General features: G+C 67.6%; 6 non-coding genes across 6 annotated transcripts; all 6 read right to left on the minus strand.

Moving 5' to 3' along the window:
* Positions 1-260: 260 nt before the first annotated feature.
* Positions 261-379, minus strand: LOC141412897 (5S ribosomal RNA). Its single transcript, XR_012437739.1, has one exon. It is a non-coding gene; the product is annotated as a 5S ribosomal RNA (ribosomal RNA).
* Positions 380-2,520: 2,141 nt separating this feature from the next.
* On the minus strand, positions 2,521-2,639 carry LOC141413394 (5S ribosomal RNA). Its single transcript, XR_012438186.1, has one exon. It is a non-coding gene; the product is annotated as a 5S ribosomal RNA (ribosomal RNA).
* Positions 2,640-4,784: 2,145 nt separating this feature from the next.
* On the minus strand, positions 4,785-4,903 carry LOC141413395 (5S ribosomal RNA). Its single transcript, XR_012438187.1, has one exon. It is a non-coding gene; the product is annotated as a 5S ribosomal RNA (ribosomal RNA).
* Positions 4,904-7,068: 2,165 nt separating this feature from the next.
* LOC141413396 (5S ribosomal RNA) lies at positions 7,069-7,187 on the minus strand. Its single transcript, XR_012438188.1, has one exon. It is a non-coding gene; the product is annotated as a 5S ribosomal RNA (ribosomal RNA).
* Positions 7,188-9,332: 2,145 nt separating this feature from the next.
* LOC141413397 (5S ribosomal RNA) lies at positions 9,333-9,451 on the minus strand. The gene has a single exon (XR_012438189.1). It is a non-coding gene; the product is annotated as a 5S ribosomal RNA (ribosomal RNA).
* Positions 9,452-11,593: 2,142 nt separating this feature from the next.
* On the minus strand, positions 11,594-11,712 carry LOC141413398 (5S ribosomal RNA). The gene has a single exon (XR_012438190.1). It is a non-coding gene; the product is annotated as a 5S ribosomal RNA (ribosomal RNA).
* Between the last annotated feature and the right edge of the window lie 1,748 nt (positions 11,713-13,460).

Consider the following 13,460-nt stretch of genomic DNA (forward strand, 5'->3'; position numbering starts at 1 on the left):
CCTGGGACCAACCTCGCTGGTGACCCGGGTCGCGGGCGCGCGCCCCAGGAGAGTGTGGGGAGGGGAGAGGATTCGGGGACGTAGCTGTGAGGATTCGGTGTGCGTGGGTCTGGAGGGTGGTCCGGACGGGGTCGGGGTCGTGGTCACGGTGGGTCGTTGTGGTGGTGGTGGTGGTGGTGGTGCTGATGGTGGTGGTGGTGGGGGGGGGTGGTGGCGAAGTCCCCGAAGAGAAAAGGAGCAGCGAGGGAGGGAGGAGCAAAAGCCTACAGCACCCGGTACTCCCAGGCGTTCTCCCATCCAAGTACTAACCAGGCCCGACCCTGCTTAGCTTCCGAGATCAGACGAGATCGGGCGCGTTCAGGGTGGTATGGCCGTAGACGCTAGCCGCCGCCTCCGGGAGCCCCAAGAGCCTGCCGAGGGCCCCGGCGTGCGTCTCCACGCTGCTCTCCTGGCACGGCTGGGAGTCTGGGTGGGGGCTGGCAGCCCGGGGCCAGCGGCCAGAGGCCCCGCGCGCCTGCTCGGGCAGCCGGTCTCGCCCAGGTGGCCGCTGGGTGGCTTTCTTCCAGAGGTGTCCTGCTGCCAGGACGAGGGTCAAGTTTTCTCGGGGGAAAATTTCTCAGTGCTCTCGGGCGCTTGTTCTTCTGGGAATGTTCACTGCTGTGGCCAAGGCGGGGGACGCACAGCTCGGGCCAGGGCAAGCAGCCGCCCTCCTCCGTCGCCTCCTGGAGCCGTATCCTTGGGTGGGTGCGTGGCTCCCAGCGGAGGTCTCGGGGACCCTTCCGGTCCTCTTCGTCCGGAAAGCGACACTGCCCCTCCAGCAAATCAGGAAAACGGCAGCCGCGCCCTTCGCCGACCCGCTCCGCCCTCCTCCACACTCAGGGCCTGGGGCTGCGGGGCTGAATCGTGAGGCTTTCCAGCCCAGGACTTCACCTCTGGCCCCTTTCACACCTGGGATCTTGGGAAGAAGAAACAAAACCAAACACAGCCAAAGCCATCTCCTCCGACCCGGGGCCCCTCCACATCCCTTCCGATCCCGGGTTCCTGCCGGCCTCCCGGGGCGTTTCTCCCAGGCAGGCCTTCGCGGCCACTACACGGGGCTGAGCACTCGAGTCCTCGGGCGTCACGGGGCCCGCGGCCACGCCAAGCACGCACGACTCCCGGGTCTCGTCTGCTCCTGGGTGCCCTGGGCCTCTTCCCTGTGCCGCTGCTGGGTCTTGTGCCCCTGCTTGGCCTCCATCAGACCCGGCCCCGTGCTACGCGGCCACGTGCTACAGGATCGTGCCAGCAGAACTGGCCCTCGCTGAGCCCCGTACCCACCCTCCTGCCATCCCTGGCCCTGCTAGCAAATGGCAGAGATCCTCTGGCCTCCGAGCCCAGACAAAAATCCTGATGCAGATGGCCGAGGGGCCGCAAACCAAGGCTTCGCTTGTTCCCGCTCAGGCCCCAGCCATACCCTCTTGTCCTTCGGCTGCTCGTGTGTGGGGTGGGGGAGAGGAGGGTGCGTCCCCGTGCGTGCGTGCGTGGTCTGGGTGTCTCTGCGTGGTGTGTGTGTGTGTGTGTGTGTGTGTTAGATGCCGTGCCTGGTGTAGGTGGGGAAGAGCAAGCCCTCACGCACAGAGCCCCATCACACACTGGGGCCGGGCCGAGGGGGTCAATCTGCTCGGCCTGATTGCGTTGGGCATACATTGCAGAAGGTGGGTTTTCCAAGGCGGAGCAGAGGGTCCCGGCACCTGAGGTTGTCCACGGGGAGAATGTCTGTTCCACGGGGGCAAGCGGTCCCTTCCGTCGTGCCCAAGCCCATGTGACCCCGAAGGCCAGGTGGCCCCGGTCCTTGAGCTGACTGAGGAGTGCTTTGAGACCCGGAGGGTGGCACAGGCGACTGGGCGCCAGCGGCGGCCCTCCCTCCCTTTGAGCGGGACGGGGAGCTGCCGCTGGCATCCGGAGCTCTGGCGGCCTGCGCCCTCTGTCCCTGTGACCGCAGGCTCTGCCGTGGGAGGCGGGATCCCACGTAGAGGTCGCGCGCTGGCTGCCCTGTCTTGGGTTGAGCGACGGAGCGCGACGTGGAGCAGCACCCGACTGAGGCTCCCTGCTTCTCTGTCCCCTGGCGTCTTGCCCTGGACCCAGTGCACCACCTTGTGGCGAGCCCAGGTGTGGCGCGTCCCGCTGTGGGGCCCGCTGGGGTGCAGGACCCACTTTCTCATGGCTTCCGCACGTCCCTCCCCGCCCGCCTGGAGGGCAGTTGGGGAGCGGTCCCCAACGTGGCCTGGGACCAACCTCGCTGGTGACCCGTGTCGCGGGCGCGCGCCCCAGGAGAGTGTGGGGAGGGGAGAGGATTCGGGGACGTAGCTGTGAGGATTCGGTGTGCGTGGGTCTGGCGGGTGGCCCGGACGGGGTCGGGGTCGTGGTCACGGTGGGTCGTTGTGGTGGTGGTGGTGGTGGTGCTGGGGGTGGTGGTGGTGGGGGGGGGGTGGTGGCGAAGTCCCCGAAGACAAAAGGAGCAGCGAGGGAGGGAGGAGCAAAAGCCTACAGCACCCGGTATTCCCAGGCGGTCTCCCATCCAAGTACTAACCAGGCCCGACCCTGCTTAGCTTCCGAGATCAGACGAGATCGGGCGCGTTCAGGGTGGTATGGCCGTAGACGCTAGCCGCCGCCTCCGGGAGCCCCAAGAGCCTGCCGAGGGCCCCGGCGTGCGTCTCCACGCTGCTCTCCTGGCACGGCTGGGAGTCCGGGTGGGGGCTGGCAGCCCGGGGCCAGCGGCCAGAGGCCCCGCGCGCCTGCTCGGGCAGCAGGTCTCGCCCAGGTGGCCGCTGGGTGGCTTTCTTCCCGAGGTGTCCTGCTGCCAGGACGAGGGTCAAGTTTTCTCGGGGGAAAATTTCTCAGTGCTCTCGGGCGCTTGTTCTTCTGGGAATGTCCACTGCTGTGGCCAAGGCGGGGGACGCACAGCTCGGGCCAGGGCAAGCAGCCGCCCTCCTCCGTCGCCTCCTGGAGCCGTATCCTTGGGTGGGTGCGTGGCTCCCAGCGGAGGTCTCGGGGACCCTTCCGGTCCTCTTCGTCCGGAAAGCGACACTGCCCCTCCAGCCCATCAGGAAAACGGCAGCCGCGCCCTTCGCCGACCCGCTCCGCCCTCCTCCACACTCAGGGCCTGGGGCTGCGGGGCTGAATCGTGAGGCTTTCCAGCCCAGGACTTCACCTCTGGCCCCTTTCACACCCGGGATCTTGGGAAGAAGAAACAAAACCAAACACAGCCAAAGCCATCTCCTCCGACCCGGGGCCCCTCCACATCCCTTCCGATCCCGGGTTCCTGCCGGCCTCCCGGGGCGTTTCTCCCAGGCAGGCCTTCGCGGCCACTACACGGGGCTGAGCACTCGAGTCCTCAGGCGTCACGGGGCCCGCGGCCACGCCAAGCACGCACGACTCCCGGGTCTCGTCTGCTCCTGGGTGCCCTGGGCCTCTTCCCTGTGCCGCTGCTGGGTCTTGTGCCCCTGCTTGGCCTCCTTCAGACCCGGCCCCGTGCTACGCGGCCACGTGCTACAGGATCGTGCCAGCAGAACTGGCCCTGGCTGAGCCCCGTACCCACCCTCCTGCCATCCCTGGCCCTGCTAGCAAATGGCAGAGATCCTCTGGCCTCCGAGCCCAGACAAAAATCCTGATGCAGTTGGCCGAGGGGCCGCAAACCAAGGCTTCGCTTGTTCCCGCTCAGGCCCCAGCCATACCCTCTTGTCCTTCGGCTGCTCGTGTGTGGGGTGGGGGAGAGGAGGGTGCGTCCCCGTGCGTGCGTGCGTGGTCTGGGTGTCTCTGCGTGGTGTGTGTGTGTGTGTGTGTGTGTGTTAGATGCCGTGCCTGGTGTAGGTGGGGAAGAGCAAGCCCTCACGCACAGAGCCCCATCACACACTGGGGCCGGGCCGAGGGGGTCAATCTGCTCGGCCTGATTGCGTTGGGCATACATTGCAGAAGGTGGGTTTTCCAAGGCGGAGCAGAGGGTCCCGGCACCTGAGGTTGTCCACGGGGAGAATGTCTGTTCCACGGGGGCAAGCGGTCCCTTCCGTCGTGCCCAAGCCCATGTGACCCCGAAGGCCAGGTGGCCCCGGTCCTTGAGCTGACTGAGGAGTGCTTTGAGACCCGGAGGGTGGCACAGGCGACTGGGCGCCAGCGGCGGCCCTCCCTCCCTTTGAGCGGGACGGGGAGCTGCCGCTGGCATCCGGAGCTCTGGCGGCCTGCGCCCTCTGTCCCTGTGACCGCAGGCTCTGCCGTGGGAGGCGGGATCCCACGTAGAGGTCGCGCGCTGGCTGCCCTGTCTTGGGTTGAGCGACGGAGCGCGACGTGGAGCAGCACCCGACTGAGGCTCCCTGCTTCTCTGTCCCCTGGCGTCTTGCCCTGGACCCAGTGCACCACCTTGTGGCGAGCCCAGGTGTGGCGCGTCCCGCTGTGGGGCCCGCTGGGGTGCAGGACCCACTTTCTCATGGCTTCCGCACGTCCCTCCCCGCCCGCCTGGAGGGCAGTTGGGGAGCGGTCCCCAACGTGGCCTGGGACCAACCTCGCTGGTGACCCGTGTCGCGGGCGTGCGCCCCAGGAGAGTGTGGGGAGGGGAGAGGATTCGGGGACGTAGCTGTGAGGATTCGGTGTGCGTGGGTCTGGCGGGTGGCCCGGACGGGGTCGGGGTCGTGGTCACGGTGGGTCGTTGTGGTGGTGGTGGTGGTGGTGGTGCTGGGGGTGGTGGTGGTGGTGGGGGGGGTGGTGGCGAAGTCCCCGAAGACAAAAGGAGCAGCGAGGGAGGGAGGAGCAAAAGCCTACAGCACCCGGTATTCCCAGGCGGTCTCCCATCCAAGTACTAACCAGGCCCGACCCTGCTTAGCTTCCGAGATCAGACGAGATCGGGCGCGTTCAGGGTGGTATGGCCGTAGACGCTAGCCGCCGCCTCCGGGAGCCCCAAGAGCCTGCCGAGGGCCCCGGCGTGCGTCTCCACGCTGCTCTCCTGGCACGGCTGGGAGTCCGGGTGGGGGCTGGCAGCCCGGGGCCAGCGGCCAGAGGCCCCGCGCGCCTGCTCGGGCAGCCGGTCTCGCCCAGGTGGCCGCTGGGTGGCTTTCTTCCCGAGGTGTCCTGCTGCCAGGACGAGGGTCAAGTTTTCTCGGGGGAAAATTTCTCAGTGCTCTCGGGCGCTTGTTCTTCTGGGAATGTCCACTGCTGTGGCCAAGGCGGGGGACGCACAGCTCGGGCCAGGGCAAGCAGCCGCCCTCCTCCGTCGCTTCCTGGAGCCGTATCCTTGGGTGGGTGCGTGGCTCCCAGCGGAGGTCTCGGGGACCCTTCCGGTCCTCTTCGTCCGGAAAGCGCCACTGCCCCTCCAGCCCATCAGGAAAACGGCAGCCGCGCCCTTCGCCGACCCGCTCCGCCCTCCTCCACACTCAGGGCCTGGGGCTGCGGGGCTGAATCGTGAGGCTTTCCAGCCCAGGACTTCACCTCTGGCCCCTTTCACACCCGGGATCTTGGGAAGAAGAAACAAAACCAAACACAGCCAAAGCCATCTCCTCCGACCCGGGGCCCCTCCACATCCCTTCCGATCCCGGGTTCCTGCCGGCCTCCCGGGGCGTTTCTCCCAGGCAGGCCTTCGCGGCCACTACACGGGGCTGAGCACTCGAGTCCTCGGGCGTCACGGGGCCCGCGGCCACGCCAAGCACGCACGACTCCCGGGTCTCGTCTGCTCCTGGGTGCCCTGGGCCTCTTCCCTGTGCCGCTGCTGGGTCTTGTGCCCCTGCTTGGCCTCCTTCAGACCCGGCCCCGTGCTACGCGGCCACGTGCTACAGGATCGTGCCAGCAGAACTGGCCCTGGCTGAGCCCCGTACCCACCCTCCTGCCATCCCTGGCCCTGCTAGCAAATGGCAGAGATCCTCTGGCCTCCGAGCCCAGACAAAAATCCTGATGCAGTTGGCCGAGGGGCCGCAAACCAAGGCTTCGCTTGTTCCCGCTCAGGCCCCAGCCATACCCTCTTGTCCTTCGGCTGCTCGTGTGTGGGGTGGGGGAGAGGAGGGTGCGTCCCCGTGCGTGCGTGCGTGGTCTGGGTGTCTCTGCGTGGTGTGTGTGTGTGTGTGTGTGTGTGTGTGTGTGTGTGTGTGTGTGTTAGATGCCGTGCCTGGTGTAGGTGGGGAAGAGCAAGCCCTCACGCACAGAGCCCCATCACACACTGGGGCCGGGCCGAGGGGGTCAATCTGCTCGGCCTGATTGCGTTGGGCATACATTGCAGAAGGTGGGTTTTCCAAGGCGGAGCAGAGGGTCCCGGCACCTGAGGTTGTCCACGGGGAGAATGTCTGTTCCACGGGGGCAAGCGGTCCCTTCCGTCGTGCCCAAGCCCATGTGACCCCGAAGGCCAGGTGGCCCCGGTCCTTGAGCTGACTGAGGAGTGCTTTGAGACCCGGAGGGTGGCACAGGCGACTGGGCGCCAGCGGCGGCCCTCCCTCCCTTTGAGCGGGACGGGGAGCTGCCGCTGGCATCCGGAGCTCTGGCGGCCTGCGCCCTCTGTCCCTGTGACCGCAGGCTCTGCCGTGGGAGGCGGGATCCCACGTAGAGGTCGCGCGCTGGCTGCCCTGTCTTGGGTTGAGCGACGGAGCGCGACGTGGAGCAGCACCCGACTGAGGCTCCCTGCTTCTCTGTCCCCTGGCGTCTTGCCCTGGACCCAGTGCACCACCTTGTGGCGAGCCCAGGTGTGGCGCGTCCCGCTGTGGGGCCCGCTGGGGTGCAGGACCCACTTTCTCATGGCTTCCGCACGTCCCTCCCCGCCCGCCTGGAGGGCAGTTGGGGAGCGGTCCCCAACGTGGCCTGGGACCAACCTCGCTGGTGACCCGTGTCGCGGGCGCGCGCCCCAGGAGAGTGTGGGGAGGGGAGAGGATTCGGGGACGTAGCTGTGAGGATTCGGTGTGCGTGGGTCTGGCGGGTGGCCCGGACGGGGTCGGGGTCGTGGTCACGGTGGGTCGTTGTGGTGGTGGTGGTGGTGGTGGTGCTGGGGGTGGTGGTGGTGGTGGGGGGGGTGGTGGCGAAGTCCCCGAAGACAAAAGGAGCAGCGAGGGAGGGAGGAGCAAAAGCCTACAGCACCCGGTATTCCCAGGCGGTCTCCCATCCAAGTACTAACCAGGCCCGACCCTGCTTAGCTTCCGAGATCAGACGAGATCGGGCGCGTTCAGGGTGGTATGGCCGTAGACGCTAGCCGCCGCCTCCGGGAGCCCCAAGAGCCTGCCGAGGGCCCCGGCGTGCGTCTCCACGCTGCTCTCCTGGCACGGCTGGGAGTCCGGGTGGGGGCTGGCAGCCCGGGGCCAGCGGCCAGAGGCCCCGCGCGCCTGCTCGGGCAGCCGGTCTCGCCCAGGTGGCCGCTGGGTGGCTTTCTTCCCGAGGTGTCCTGCTGCCAGGACGAGGGTCAAGTTTTCTCGGGGGAAAATTTCTCAGTGCTCTCGGGCGCTTGTTCTTCTGGGAATGTCCACTGCTGTGGCCAAGGCGGGGGACGCACAGCTCGGGCCAGGGCAAGCAGCCGCCCTCCTCCGTCGCCTCCTGGAGCCGTATCCTTGGGTGGGTGCGTGGCTCCCAGCGGAGGTCTCGGGGACCCTTCCGGTCCTCTTCGTCCGGAAAGCGCCACTGCCCCTCCAGCCCATCAGGAAAACGGCAGCCGCGCCCTTCGCCGACCCGCTCCGCCCTCCTCCACACTCAGGGCCTGGGGCTGCGGGGCTGAATCGTGAGGCTTTCCAGCCCAGGACTTCACCTCTGGCCCCTTTCACACCCGGGATCTTGGGAAGAAGAAACAAAACCAAACACAGCCAAAGCCATCTCCTCCGACCCGGGGCCCCTCCACATCCCTTCCGATCCCGGGTTCCTGCCGGCCTCCCGGGGCGTTTCTCCCAGGCAGGCCTTCGCGGCCACTACACGGGGCTGAGCACTCGAGTCCTCGGGCGTCACGGGGCCCGCGGCCACGCCAAGCACGCACGACTCCCGGGTCTCGTCTGCTCCTGGGTGCCCTGGGCCTCTTCCCTGTGCCGCTGCTGGGTCTTGTGCCCCTGCTTGGCCTCCTTCAGACCCGGCCCCGTGCTACGCGGCCACGTGCTACAGGATCGTGCCAGCAGAACTGGCCCTGGCTGAGCCCCGTACCCACCCTCCTGCCATCCCTGGCCCTGCTAGCAAATGGCAGAGATCCTCTGGCCTCCGAGCCCAGACAAAAATCCTGATGCAGTTGGCCGAGGGGCCGCAAACCAAGGCTTCGCTTGTTCCCGCTCAGGCCCCAGCCATACCCTCTTGTCCTTCGGCTGCTCGTGTGTGGGGTGGGGGAGAGGAGGGTGCGTCCCCGTGCGTGCGTGCGTGGTCTGGGTGTCTCTGCGTGGTGTGTGTGTGTGTGTGTGTGTGTGTTAGATGCCGTGCCTGGTGTAGGTGGGGAAGAGCAAGCCCTCACGCACAGAGCCCCATCACACACTGGGGCCGGGCCGAGGGGGTCAATCTGCTCGGCCTGATTGCGTTGGGCATACATTGCAGAAGGTGGGTTTTCCAAGGCGGAGCAGAGGGTCCCGGCACCTGAGGTTGTCCACGGGGAGAATGTCTGTTCCACGGGGGCAAGCGGTCCCTTCCGTCGTGCCCAAGCCCATGTGACCCCGAAGGCCAGGTGGCCCCGGTCCTTGAGCTGACTGAGGAGTGCTTTGAGACCCGGAGGGTGGCACAGGCGACTGGGCGCCAGCGGCGGCCCTCCCTCCCTTTGAGCGGGACAGGGAGCTGCCGCTGGCATCCGGAGCTCTGGCGGCCTGCGCCCTCTGTCCCTGTGACCGCAGGCTCTGCCGTGGGAGGCGGGATCCCACGTAGAGGTCGCGCGCTGGCTGCCCTGTCTTGGGTTGAGCGACGGAGCGCGACGTGGAGCAGCACCCGACTGAGGCTCCCTGCTTCTCTGTCCCCTGGCGTCTTGCCCTGGACCCAGTGCACCACCTTGTGGCGAGCCCAGGTGTGGCGCGTCCCGCTGTGGGGCCCGCTGGGGTGCAGGACCCACTTTCTCATGGCTTCCGCACGTCCCTCCCCGCCCGCCTGGAGGGCAGTTGGGGAGCGGTCCCCAACGTGGCCTGGGACCAACCTCGCTGGTGACCCGTGTCGCGGGCGCGCGCCCCAGGAGAGTGTGGGGAGGGGAGAGGATTCGGGGACGTAGCTGTGAGGATTCGGTGTGCGTGGGTCTGGCGGGTGGCCCGGACGGGGTCGGGGTCGTGGTCACGGTGGGTCGTTGTGGTGGTGGTGGTGGTGGTGGTGCTGGGGGTGGTGGTGGTGGTGGGGGGGGTGGTGGCGAAGTCCCCGAAGACAAAAGGAGCAGCGAGGGAGGGAGGAGCAAAAGCCTACAGCACCCGGTATTCCCAGGCGGTCTCCCATCCAAGTACTAACCAGGCCCGACCCTGCTTAGCTTCCGAGATCAGACGAGATCGGGCGCGTTCAGGGTGGTATGGCCGTAGACGCTAGCCGCCGCCTCCGGGAGCCCCAAGAGCCTGCCGAGGGCCCCGGCGTGCGTCTCCACGCTGCTCTCCTGGCACGGCTGGGAGTCCGGGTGGGGGCTGGCAGCCCGGGGCCAGCGGCCAGAGGCCCCGCGCGCCTGCTCGGGCAGCCGGTCTCGCCCAGGTGGCTGCTGGGTGGCTTTCTTCCCGAGGTGTCCTGCTGCCAGGACGAGGGTCAAGTTTTCTCGGGGGAAAATTTCTCAGTGCTCTCGGGCGCTTGTTCTTCTGGGAATGTCCACTGCTGTGGCCAAGGCGGGGGACGCACAGCTCGGGCCAGGGCAAGCAGCCGCCCTCCTCCGTCGCCTCCTGGAGCCGTATCCTTGGGTGGGTGCGTGGCTCCCAGCGGAGGTCTCGGGGACCCTTCCGGTCCTCTTCGTCCGGAAAGCGCCACTGCCCCTCCAGCCCATCAGGAAAACGGCAGCCGCGCCCTTCGCCGACCCGCTCCGCCCTCCTCCACACTCAGGGCCTGGGGCTGCGGGGCTGAATCGTGAGGCTTTCCAGCCCAGGACTTCACCTCTGGCCCCTTTCACACCCGGGATCTTGGGAAGAAGAAACAAAACCAAACACAGCCAAAGCCATCTCCTCCGACCCGGGGCCCCTCCACATCCCTTCCGATCCCGGGTTCCTGCCGGCCTCCCGGGGCGTTTCTCCCAGGCAGGCCTTCGCGGCCACTACACGGGGCTGAGCACTCGAGTCCTCGGGCGTCACGGGGCCCGCGGCCACGCCAAGCACGCACGACTCCCGGGTCTCGTCTGCTCCTGGGTGCCCTGGGCCTCTTCCCTGTGCCGCTGCTGGGTCTTGTGCCCCTGCTTGGCCTCCTTCAGACCCGGCCCCGTGCTACGCGGCCACGTGCTACAGGATCGTGCCAGCAGAACTGGCCCTGGCTGAGCCCCGTACCCACCCTCCTGCCATCCCTGGCCCTGCTAGCAAATGGCAGAGATCCTCTGGCCTCCGAGCCCAGACAAAAATCCTGATGCAGTTGGCCGAGGGGCCGCAAACCAAGGCTTCGCTTGTTCCCGCTCAGGCCCCAGCCATACCCTCTTGTCCTTCGGCTGCTCGTGTGTGGGGTGGGGGAGAGGAGGGTGCGTCCCCGTGCGTGCGTGCGTGGTCTGGGTGTCTCTGCGTGGTGTGTGTGTGTGTGTGTGTGTGTGTTAGATGCCGTGCCTGGTGTAGGTGGGGAAGAGCAAGCCCTCACGCACAGAGCCCCATCACACACTGGGGCCGGGCCGAGGGGGTCAATCTGCTCGGCCTGATTGCGTTGGGCATACATTGCAGAAGGTGGGTTTTCCAAGGCGGAGCAGAGGGTCCCGGCACCTGAGGTTGTCCACGGGGAGAATGTCTGTTCCACGGGGGCAAGCGGTCCCTTCCGTCGTGCCCAAGCCCATGTGACCCCGAAGGCCAGGTGGCCCCGGTCCTTGAGCTGACTGAGGAGTGCTTTGAGACCCGGAGGGTGGCACAGGCGACTGGGCGCCAGCGGCGGCCCTCCCTCCCTTTGAGCGGGACGGGGAGCTGCCGCTGGCATCCGGAGCTCTGGCGGCCTGCGCCCTCTGTCCCTGTGACCGCAGGCTCTGCCGTGGGAGGCGGGATCCCACGTAGAGGTCGCGCGCTGGCTGCCCTGTCTTGGGTTGAGCGACGGAGCGCGACGTGGAGCAGCACCCGACTGAGGCTCCCTGCTTCTCTGTCCCCTGGCGTCTTGCCCTGGACCCAGTGCACCACCTTGTGGCGAGCCCAGGTGTGGCGCGTCCCGCTGTGGGGCCCGCTGGGGTGCAGGACCCACTTTCTCATGGCTTCCGCACGTCCCTCCCCGCCCGCCTGGAGGGCAGTTGGGGAGCGGTCCCCAACGTGGCCTGGGACCAACCTCGCTGGTGACCCGTGTCGCGGGTGCGCGCCCCAGGAGAGTGTGGGGAGGGGAGAGGATTCGGGGACGTAGCTGTGAGGATTCGGTGTGCGTGGGTCTGGCGGGTGGCCCGGACGGGGTCGGGGTCGTGGTCACGGTGGGTCGTTGTGGTGGTGGTGGTGGTGGTGGTGCTGGGGGTGGTGGTGGTGGGGGGGGTGGTGGCGAAGTCCCCGAAGACAAAAGGAGCAGCGAGGGAGGGAGGAGCAAAAGCCTACAGCACCCGGTATTCCCAGGCGGTCTCCCATCCAAGTACTAACCAGGCCCGACCCTGCTTAGCTTCCGAGATCAGACGAGATCGGGCGCGTTCAGGGTGGTATGGCCGTAGACGCTAGCCGCCGCCTCCGGGAGCCCCAAGAGCCTGCCGAGGGCCCCGGCGTGCGTCTCCACGCTGCTCTCCTGGCACGGCTGGGAGTCCGGGTGGGGGCTGGCAGCCCGGGGCCAGCGGCCAGAGGCCCCGCGCGCCTGCTCGGGCAGCCGGTCTCGCCCAGGTGGCCGCTGGGTGGCTTTCTTCCCGAGGTGTCCTGCTGCCAGGACGAGGGTCAAGTTTTCTCGGGGGAAAATTTCTCAGTGCTCTCGGGCGCTTGTTCTTCTGGGAATGTCCACTGCTGTGGCCAAGGCGGGGGATGCACAGCTCGGGCCAGGGCAAGCAGCCGCCCTCCTCCGTCGCCTCCTGGAGCCGTATCCTTGGGTGGGTGCGTGGCTCCCAGCGGAGGTCTCGGGGACCCTTCCGGTCCTCTTCGTCCGGAAAGCGACACTGCCCCTCCAGCCCATCAGGAAAACGGCAGCCGCGCCCTTCGCCGACCCGCTCCGCCCTCCTCCACACTCAGGGCCTGGGGCTGCGGGGCTGAATCGTGAGGCTTTCCAGCCCAGGACTTCACCTCTGGCCCCTTTCACACCCGGGATCTTGGGAAGAAGAAACAAAACCAAACACAGCCAAAGCCATCTCCTCCGACCCGGGGCCCCTCCACATCCCTTCCGATCCCGGGTTCCTGCCGGCCTCCCGGGGCGTTTCTCCCAGGCAGGCCTTCGCGGCCACTACACGGGGCTGAGCACTCGAGTCCTCGGGCGTCACGGGGCCCGCGGCCACGCCAAGCACGCACGACTCCCGGGTCTCGTCTGCTCCTGGGTGCCCTGGGCCTCTTCCCTGTGCCGCTGCTGGGTCTTGTGCCCCTGCTTGGCCTCCTTCAGACCCGGCCCCGTGCTACGCGGCCACGTGCTACAGGATCGTGCCAGCAGAACTGGCCCTGGCTGAGCCCCGTACCCACCCTCCTGCCATCCCTGGCCCTGCTAGCAAATGGCAGAGATCCTCTGGCCTCCGAGCCCAGACAAAAATCCTGATGCAGTTGGCCGAGGGGCCGCAAACCAAGGCTTCGCTTGTTCCCGCTCAGGCCCCAGCCATACCCTCTTGTCCTTCGGCTGCTCGTGTGTGGGGTGGGGGAGAGGAGGGTGCGTCCCCGTGCGTGCGTGCGTGGTCTGGGTGTCTCTGCGTGGTGTGTGTGTGTGTGTGTGTGTGTGTTAGATGCCGTGCCTGGTGTAGGTGGGGAAGAGCAAGCCCTCACGCACAGAGCCCCATCACACACTGGGGCCGGGCCGAGGGGGTCAATCTGCTCGGCCTGATTGCGTTGGGCATACATTGCAGAAGGTGGGTTTTCCAAGGCGGAGCAGAGGGTCCCGGCACCTGAGGTTGTCCACGGGGAGAATGTCTGTTCCACGGGGGCAAGCGGTCCCTTCCGTCGTGCCCAAGCCCATGTGACCCCGAAGGCCAGGTGGCCCCGGTCCTTGAGCTGACTGAGGAGTGCTTTGAGACCCGGAGGGTGGCACAGGCGACTGGGCGCCAGCGGCGGCCCTCCCTCCCTTTGAGCGGGACGGGGAGCTGCCGCTGGCATCCGGAGCTCTGGCGGCCTGCGCCCTCTGTCCCTGTGACCGCAGGCTCTGCCGTGGGAGGCGGGATCCCACGTAGAGGTCGCGCGCTGGCTGCCCTGTCTTGGGTTGAGCGACGGAGCGCGACGTGGAGCAGCACCCGACTGAGGCTCCCTGCTTCTCTGTCCCCTGGCGTCTTGCCCTGGACCCAGTGC

This window comes from Castor canadensis, chromosome 10 (assembly GCF_047511655.1).
Source record: "Castor canadensis chromosome 10, mCasCan1.hap1v2, whole genome shotgun sequence".
Taxonomy (NCBI): Eukaryota; Metazoa; Chordata; class Mammalia; order Rodentia; family Castoridae; genus Castor; species Castor canadensis.